Raw genomic sequence first — 9,509 nt, forward strand, 5'->3', positions numbered from 1 at the left:
GTTAGTGAGTGCTAAGAAAAGATACCCCAAACAATTATATGAGTGCAAAGATACTGGGATTCAACAGAACTTTTTCTTTTTTTTAATCATTATATGGGATGTTTCACTTAAGACCCAAAATTGGGTGCCAGTGCAATATTAGCCTATCAGCTAAATGCATTTTTAACTATTGATCTGACAAAGGAGTTTGACTGTTTTTTGGTTACTTTACTGCTGCTGGTACATGTGAAAGATAATGAACTTTTCAGGTTTTCTGCTACACTATCCAAAATGCCATAACAGTAATTCAGTTTCTTTCCTATATAAATAATCTAAAGCCGGCCACATATAGTTACATTTTCCATCAATCATTTCTACAAAATTCTGAAAAATAATTAATTGTATTTTGATGATACAATCATTAACTCAACTAATTAAATTTGGAGGCCCTTAAACATTTTGTCCAGACCTGCTACTTAAATGGATTCACAGATGTAATAAACAGGTTTCTTTTATTGATTTTGAAATCAAGGAAACAATAATGCAAAACAAGATTTATTTAAATTTATTTAGAGGTGCTCTCACTGGCCACTTTATTAGGTATACCCGTTCAATTGCTTGGTTACACACACTGCTAATCAGCCAATCACATGGCAGCAACTGAATGCATTTAGTCATCTAGACATGGTGAAGACAACTTGCTAAAGTTCAAACTGAGCATCAGAAAGGGGACGAAAGGGGATTTAAGTGACTTTGAATGTGGCATGGTTGTTGGTGCCAAAAGGGCTGGTCTGAGTATTTCAAAAACTGCTGATCTACTGGGATTTTTATGCACAACTATCTCTAGTGTTTACAGAGAATGGTCCGAAAAAGACTGTGTGGAGGATAATGCCTTGCTGATGTCAGAGGTCAGAGGAGAATAGACAAACTGGTTGCTGCGACATTCAAATGGTAGGGTCAGAATTAGGAGTAAACAATATGAAAGCATGGATGCCTTAAATGTTTCTTATCGCTATGGTCGAACATGGTTGCTGATTTGTCCCCATTAACCATTAGAAAACTGAACAAATGATTTGAAAATAAATACTTTTGAACAAAATTCTGTGAATGGATATCCTAAGTCCTAATATTCTTTCTTTAAAAAGACTGTGCTATTATAAAAGATTGGGACGCTGCCTTGACTAAACTCATCATTTGAGAATGCTTGTTCCTCATCTGTCATGCTGGCGCTGTGGCTTCAGTGCTCTCAGAATCACTAAACCGAACAGGTATAAAGAAAAGGTACTCTGGCATTTTTTTTAACCTTGGTCTTGAAGAGCTATTATACTCACCCATGTCTCCTACCTTCGCTCCATTTCAGTGCTGTAGCCTTTCTCAGACTCTTCAGTATTCAAACACTTTCAGGGTGGGTGGCTAGCTCTTCTACTGCCGGGAACTTTCCATTGGATGCATTTTCAAAACATGGCAAGCAATTTCAGCTCCCAAACTCCCCTCATGACAGAGTTACGTTAAGACTCCCAACATAGCTTTCACTTCTATAAATTCTCCGTCATGTAAGAATCAATTATTAGACATTTGATAGCACATCTTCTGCCATTTTCTGGCAATATGACGGCAGAAAAAAATCCTAACTGGGATGTGATTATTTAGACAACGTTAATGTTATGCGCTGTATGTCATAATGAAAATGTCAGCTTTCACTAGTCTGACAACAGTGAACTGAAATCTGACTGTTTTGAGCTGCATGTTCTTTTCTATGTGTGTAATATTTGCAAGCTATGAGTAACTAGTTTTTGCTACTTTGTTAGGCACAAAAATAGCAAGTGAGTTCACAAATTGTCCAGCTTCCAGCTTACGCAAGTTGTAAGTGGTCTTTCATATAAAGCCACATGAACATGGGTGCATTTGCCCATGTACATAAAGGCACTGCATATTTCTTTTCTTTTTTTTTAAGATGCTGTATATATTATTATTTTCATAACAAGTGTGTCCTCCGTAACATATATTGCACAGTTATTACACTCTGAAAAATTGTATTAAAAATACTTAGAGAACATTCAGATGGAATATAGAGCATAAAATCATGGTCTACAGGGAACCCGGGAACTAGTCCATAGACCTCATATTTTATCAAATCATTTAGGAGAGTCCCTAGTAATGCAGGTAAGTTGGTATAGTGGTAGAGCTGCTATAATCAGATTCTTCCATTCTGAAAGGGTAGGGGGAAGGGATCTCTTTGAGGTGACCAGAATAATCTTCTTTGCATAGAAATATAATATATGTAGTAGTTCTTTGGCATGGGAACTCACCGGTACAGTGCCTTGAAAAATTCATACCCCTTGAAATTTTCCACATTTGCCATGTTTGATGTGATAGACCAACACAAAGTGGCACATAATTGTGAAGTGGAAGGAAAATGATAAATGGTTTTCAACATTTTTTTTACAAATAAATATCTGAAAAGTGTATTCAATTCAGCCAACCCCCCCCCCCCCCCCCCCCCGGAGTCAATACTTTGTAGGACCCCCTTTCACTGCAATTCCAGCTGCAAGTCTTTTTGGGGATGTCTCTACCAGCTTTGCACATCTAGAGAGGGATATTTTTGCACATTTTTCTTTGCAAAATTTCTCAAGCTCTGTCAGATTGGGTGGAGAACGTTTGGAAACAGCAATTTTCAAGTCATGCCATAGATTCTCAGTTGGATTTAGGTCTGGACTGTGACTGGGTTATTCTAACACATGAACATGTTTTGATCTAAACCATTCCATTGTAGCTCTGGCTGGATGTTTCGGGTCATTGTCCTGCTGGAAGGTGAACCTCCACCTCAGTCTCAAGTCTTTTGCAGACTCTAACAGGTTTTCTTCTAAGATTGCCCTGTATTTGGCTCCATCCATCTTCCCATCAACTCTGCCCAGCTTCCCTGTCCCTGCTGAAGCATCCCAACATGATGCTGTCACCACCATGTTTCACAGTGGGGATGGTGTGTTCAGGGTGATGTGCAGTATTAGTTTTCTGCCACACATAGCATTTTGCTTTTAAGTCAAAAAGTTCAATTTTGGTCTCCTCTGACCAGAGCCCCTTCTTCCACATGTTTGCTGTGTCCCCCACATGGCTTCTCACAAACTGCAAATGGGACGTCTTAAGGCATTCTTTCAACATTGACTTTTTTCTTGCCACTCTTCCATAAAGGCCAGATTTGTGGCGTGCACCACTAATAGTTGTCATGTGGACAGATTCTCCCACCTGAGCTGTGGATCTCTGCAGCTCCTCCAGAGTTCCCATAGGCCTCTTGGCTGCTTCTTTGATTAATTCTCTCCTTGCCCGGGCTGTCAATTTAGGTGGATGGCCATGTCTCAGTAGGTTTGCAGTTGTGCCATACTCTTTCCATTTTCGGATGATGGATTGAACAGTGCTCTGTGAGATGTACAAAGCCTGCATTAAACTTCTCCACAACTTTATCCCTGACCTACTGGTGTGTTCCTTGGCCTTCATGATGCTGTTTGTCCATTAATGTTCTCTAACAAACCTCTGAGGGCTTCCCAGAACAACTGTATTTATACTGAGATTAAATTGCATACAGTTGGAACTTATTTACTGATTAGGTGACTTTTGAAGGCAATTGGTTCCACTAGATTTTAGTTAGGGGTATCAGAGTAAAGGGGACTAAATACAAATCCACGCCACACTTTTCAGATATTTATTTGTAAAAAATGTTGAAAACCATTTATCATTGTCCTACCACTTCACAATTACGTGGCACTTTGTGTTGGTCTATCACATAACATCCCATTAAAATACATTTACGTTTTTGGTTGTAACGCGACAAAATGTGAAATGAATACTTTTGTGAAATGAATACTTTTTCAAGGCACTGTATATCGTCCACAAATCCCAACAGGCAAATCTTAGGACAGTGGATATTCAGAAGGCTTTATAGCGATTATAAAGATTAATTTATGTTTTTTTTTTTTGTAAGAATAGTAAAATAACAAACATGTCTATACTTACCTGCTGTGTGCGGTGGGTTTGCACAGAGCAGCCTGGATCCTCCTCAGGTCCCCCACAGGCTCTCTTGGCTCCTCCTGTCTGTCAGGTTCCACCACAGCAAGTATCTTGCTATGGGGGCACCCACTGCTCTGTGTGTTCATTCCCACACGGAGCTTTGGCTTGCCCCTCCCCTCCTCATTGGCTGACTGGCTGTGATTGACAGCAGCGAGTGCCAATGGCTCCCCCTTGCTGTCTCAGCCAATGAGGAGGCAGAGGCTGTTATTCACATCACTGGATCGTGAGGAGGCTCAGGTAAGTATTGGGGGGGCCCAGGAGAGCTGCTGGACACAGAAGGTTTCTTTCCTTCATGCATAGAATGCATGAAGGTATAAGGTCTTCAGCCTTTACAACCACTTTAAGCTGATTCAAGAAATCCAAATGTTTGTGGCCACAACAACTGTATACAAGGGCATAGGCACAGGGCATGGTAAAATTCTGCTTCTAGGCCGCAGAGTTGATAACTGCGGAGTCTGAGATGAAATTAATATTAAAGCATTGTTTTGTTTTGTGTTTAAATAACAAACACGTTATACTTATCTGCTCTATGCAATGGTTTTGCACAGAACAGCCCTGATCCTTTTCTAAAGTCCCCCGCAGCTGCTCCCGACTGCTCCCCCCTGCTGAGTGCCCCCATAGCAAGTCACCTGCTATGGGGGCACTTATGCGTGAGTGCTCACTCCCAATCTCTACTGTCTTATGGACACACAGAGCAGTGCTCAGCCCCACCCCTGGCTTCCTTGTCACTGGCTCTGATTGACAGCAGCGGGAGCCAATGACTTTTGCTGCTGCATCTGAGCCAATAAGGACCGAGAGAGCAAAGACGGACTCCACTCTCGTACATATCGTTGGATCAATATTGGGCTCAGGTATGTATTTATACAATTAACATAACAAGACTCTGATTGCACAACATTTTGCCCAATACCATAATTAATCGCCTAAGGGACTCAAGGTCAAGGCACTTTATGCATTGAATATATCGAGTCGTAGAGGTGACTTTGACACAGTTCTGTTGCCAAAAGAAAAGGAGTGGATTTTTAGGCTGAGATCTATGGCACAAAAAGGGCTCAATACAGAATTGAGCCAACAGGTCTTCTTGCAGCCTTAGAGTGCATTACTAACTTTTTATTCCTATTATTATCTATACCATCGACTTACCACCCGAGTACCTCCTGATTCTTCTCCATCTCAGCCTGATAAGAGTTTATTTGAACCTCTCTCTCTTTAATTAATAGACAATTATTATTTCTTGGATTTGAGTGATATGTGCTCAACAAATACCATTGCTGTTGTTATGTGTTTACTTAGTTCACCTGTTTGTGCTCTGTGGGGACAGACTGGAATGCGTGTAAAGGTGTCTGTTGCGTAGTTAATGGGAGAAATCCCATGAAAAAGTAATTCACTTGCTAATGATATTTTATGTAAAAGTTACCATCTTGTGCTATTTGATGCTTTGAATGGAATTTAGGCTGCAGCTTTAAGAGGAGGAGTCTGGAAGTGGCATTTGGGCCTCTATATAAACCTCCAGTATCATGGACGTAGCATCCTGAAGAAGCCCACATGACTCAGTGGGCGAAATACATTAACGTCACAGCGTCAGCACGCTCATGCCCCATGCTGTACCACGTGGCTTATCCATCACTCCGCCACACACAAGACACTCTGGATGGGATCATCTGATCTGCAGTGAGGTTAGCACGGGAGCCAAGCACGGATGTCTGTAGCGAAGAGGCAGGTGCAGAAGGCCAGGACTGTATACATTAACATCATACTTGGTGTGGTGAGCAGTATAATTTCCAATCTTGGCGGTATTCATATTGGGAGCTGATTTTGGGACTGTATCTGCACTGGAAAGCATGGACGCTTAGCAAGATATATTAGCGTGTATACTGCCGCTTTATCTTCAGTTTGGCTTCCGGCTACAACCAATTCAAAGGGGAACCGGCCCTGCCGCTACCTCCTGCAAATATAGCATGATATAAGCTTTGCCCTGTCCAATTCATCAGCTAATAGGGAGATTGCTCCTACTTGTCATCCTTATACCACTGCCTCAGCATGACACCACTTATCACAATGTGAACAATAGATTTTCTGTGCAAGATGGATCCAATACAAGCCTGCCATACTAGTCTGTCTGTTGGACCCTTATCTCCATTGATGTATATTTTGCACAGCAACACTAGTCATTCGAATACATGCATTTAACCACGCAGTTGCTCACACTCATAGAGTGTTTCCCTGCTTTTTATAGTGTGCACGTGTAGTCACTCCAGCATTACTACTTGCATTTGGGCACATGTATAGTATTACATCCTGATATGTATGCATGTCCAGGCATGTGTGGTTGGTACGCCTGTGGCCTGGGCTGGTTTTATTGTTCATGACAACGTTGTCATTTATTTTAAATTATACTGGGTCAAGGGGTAATCGTTTTATGACAGTTTTGATACTTTTAATAAAGTTTGTTATTTTCATTAGCTTCAAGGCGCAGTTTTTGTCCTTTATTGGGACCACTTTTTCTGTGTGAATTCTATTTCACATTATATTTTGTAGCAAGTATATTTTGGTTCTGAGGATACCACCCTTTATTCTAGAGGTGAGTCGGCAGCTAGTAGTATATGTAATTAACCTTCAGTGGTTCTGGTTTTAAACTTATTGCATGTATTTATACATACCGGAAGCTGCATGCATTAACTTTTTAGCAGGCACCTGTACCGAGAAGGAGGTCTTTTCTTAGTGGGCACCCTGCTCTCCCTGCTAAATTCTGCCCACATTAGGCTGCTTTGGAAGGAGGAGAGAGCAGAATTCTGCCTCCAGCAGCTGCTCTGCCTAATAGAGGTAATGTTGCTGTCCCTCCTGTCAGTCAGGCAGGTGAAGAAGTGTGCATAGGGCAGTGGCCCCTCTTGCACCCCACCCCTTCCCCTTGTTCCAGCCATGGTTGAGTCAGTAGTTTGGTAACTTGGTATGCAAGCTTCAAAGGGGATAATGCCAAACGTACACATTTGAGAATTAATATGTGCATGCAGCTTACTTCAGAAAGGTGATAATCTGTAATAATCTGTGGTTTAGTGGCAAAGGTAGCCATAACACCAACTGCCTGGACTTTGCATGTTCTCCCCGTGTCTGCGTGGGTTTCCTCCAGGTACTCTGGTTTTCTCCCACACTACAAAGACATGCTGGTAGGTTAATTGGCTCCTGTCTAAATTGTCCCTAATATCTGTATGTATGAATGTGAGTTATGGACCTTAGATTGTAAACTCCCTGAGGGCAGGGACTAATGTGAATGTACAATACTGCATATGTAAAGCTGCGTAAATTGACAGGGCTATATAAGTACCTGTAATAAATAAATAAAGATGACTGCAAACAGTCTTCATTTATTAGTAAAATTTTTTGGCTGAACTGGTTGTTCAAACACTGACACATTGAATGTCTACAGAGAGTACAGAGATCATCAATAAGAATGGCATGATCAGGGGAAATCATTTATTGGCAACTAGTCAGCACATTTCATGGCATAGAAATAATTCTTTGTCAGCATCACAACATTCTGTGACTGTTATCTGAAGTGTTAACAGTTCCAAAGACAGCTGTCTCTAAAAAGCATTAATGGGCAATTCTACTTTTAAAACACCAACACCACATTTCCATCATAGAGTTTACTTATAGAAAATAAACCACAAGGATAGTTAAACTGGTTCTAAAGGCTCAAGGATTTTTACCTTCATGCACTGTATGCATGGAGGTAAAAAAACTTTCCATGTGTAGCAGCCCTCCCAACACTTACTTGAGCCCCATCCTGACCCAGCGATGTCCATGAGAGCATCAGTTCTCCTGACTGGCTGAGGCAATCCCAGCCAATTAGGAGTGAGACTGGCTCCCGATGCTGTCAATCACAGCTAGAGAGCCAATCAGGAGAGGAAGGGGCAAGTGTGAATGGACACGCAGCTCAGGAGTGCGCCTGCTCGGGTGCCCCCACAGCAAGCTGCTTGCTATGGGGGAGTCTGACAGGAGGAAGGGGCCAACAGCGCTGGTGGGGACCCAAGAATAGGAGGTTCTTGACATTTTGCAAAACCACTTCACATATCAGGTAAGTATGACATGTTTGTTGTTTTTTTTTTAATTTTTTTAAAACAAGACTTAAGTATCACCTTAAAGCTAAACTACAGGTATATGAAAAAACTACCTTTGCCTGCACTGCAAGGGTTACATTTTTGCTTTTTTTCCTACGGTACTTATAAAAAGCTCTTTTACCTTCCTTATTCCTCATTCTCCTGGCATCTGGTGCTCTTCTATTCTCTTCAATGCTCCTAGGTGTGCGCAGATTCTGCATGGTATATGCACCAAACAAAAAGAAAAGAGCCACCTAATATGACGCGTATATCCGTGTCAAAATAATATCTCCGTCTCACTTATAATATAAATGTGGATTTATAAACCCAAAGTACATAATAGAAAATATGGCAGTATGACAAGGGCAACACTTCTTCCCTCCTCGTGGGCACTTATTTCCACTTGGGGTGGTCACCCAGGAAGGCCTTTCATGATGGTCAAGCTCATGAGAAGGTAATGGAACTATTAGATTACCATTTCGTTTGGCTGCCTTGTTCTAGTACATGACTTGTGCACACATTATTTTTATGTTTCCACTACTACGATCCTTCTTTGGTTTCCATTATAGGAAGTCATTCCGCTTATTGTGGTGTTTACCAAAGAATATCTTTGAAGAATGTTCTCCTTATCCAGATACAATGTGGAAACATATAGAAATCTATGATCACGTAGTTAGGAAACTTCATTGCCTTATGTGGATTCCTGCTTGCCGATAATTATCCAGATTTGAAGATGCCGAATGCTTTTAACTTTGTAATTTTATCATGATTTGTTCACCGTGTCCATGTCCAACCTCTTTATGATCCATGGGATCAAATAAAATATTTTTGTAGCTATTGAATGCAGTTATATTACTCCGCTTGGATTTTCAATTAACCACTTTTTGTAGGCAGTGTTGCCCTTGTCATACTGCCATATTTTCTATTCTGCATGGTATATGGTGATGTCACATCTGCAGCCACTGGCTTAAGCATCAAAGAGAAGAGGCTGGGAAAGACTGGTTGCGTGGGAGGAAGAGCCTGTGTTAGCAAGGAATAAGGTAAATAAATGCAGTTTTTACTGGTACACTAAGCAAAAACGAGCATTAAAACCTTGCCATGCAATAGGGCCTTACTTCAAAGGTATTATTTTGGTTTCCCCAAAGCTAAGCTTTAAAGTAGACCTGTATGAGAAATACAGGGGCTGCATTGCCGACCTTTTGAGAAATTCTGTCTTTTTTCAATGCTTCAATAATGCAGCAAATCAAATATGAAACACAATATTAACCCCTTCACGCCTAAGGGTAAAAAAATCTACTTGCCTAAGCACAATTTTGCAACGTTGACACGTGTTAGTAAAACCGTACATATAATCACAACTACTTTGTACAT

The sequence above is a fragment of the Staurois parvus genome, unplaced genomic scaffold (assembly GCF_062004578.1).
Source record: "Staurois parvus isolate SC_StPar_1 unplaced genomic scaffold, SC_StPar_1.0 ptg000024l, whole genome shotgun sequence".
In the NCBI taxonomy this organism is placed as follows: Eukaryota; Metazoa; Chordata; class Amphibia; order Anura; family Ranidae; genus Staurois; species Staurois parvus.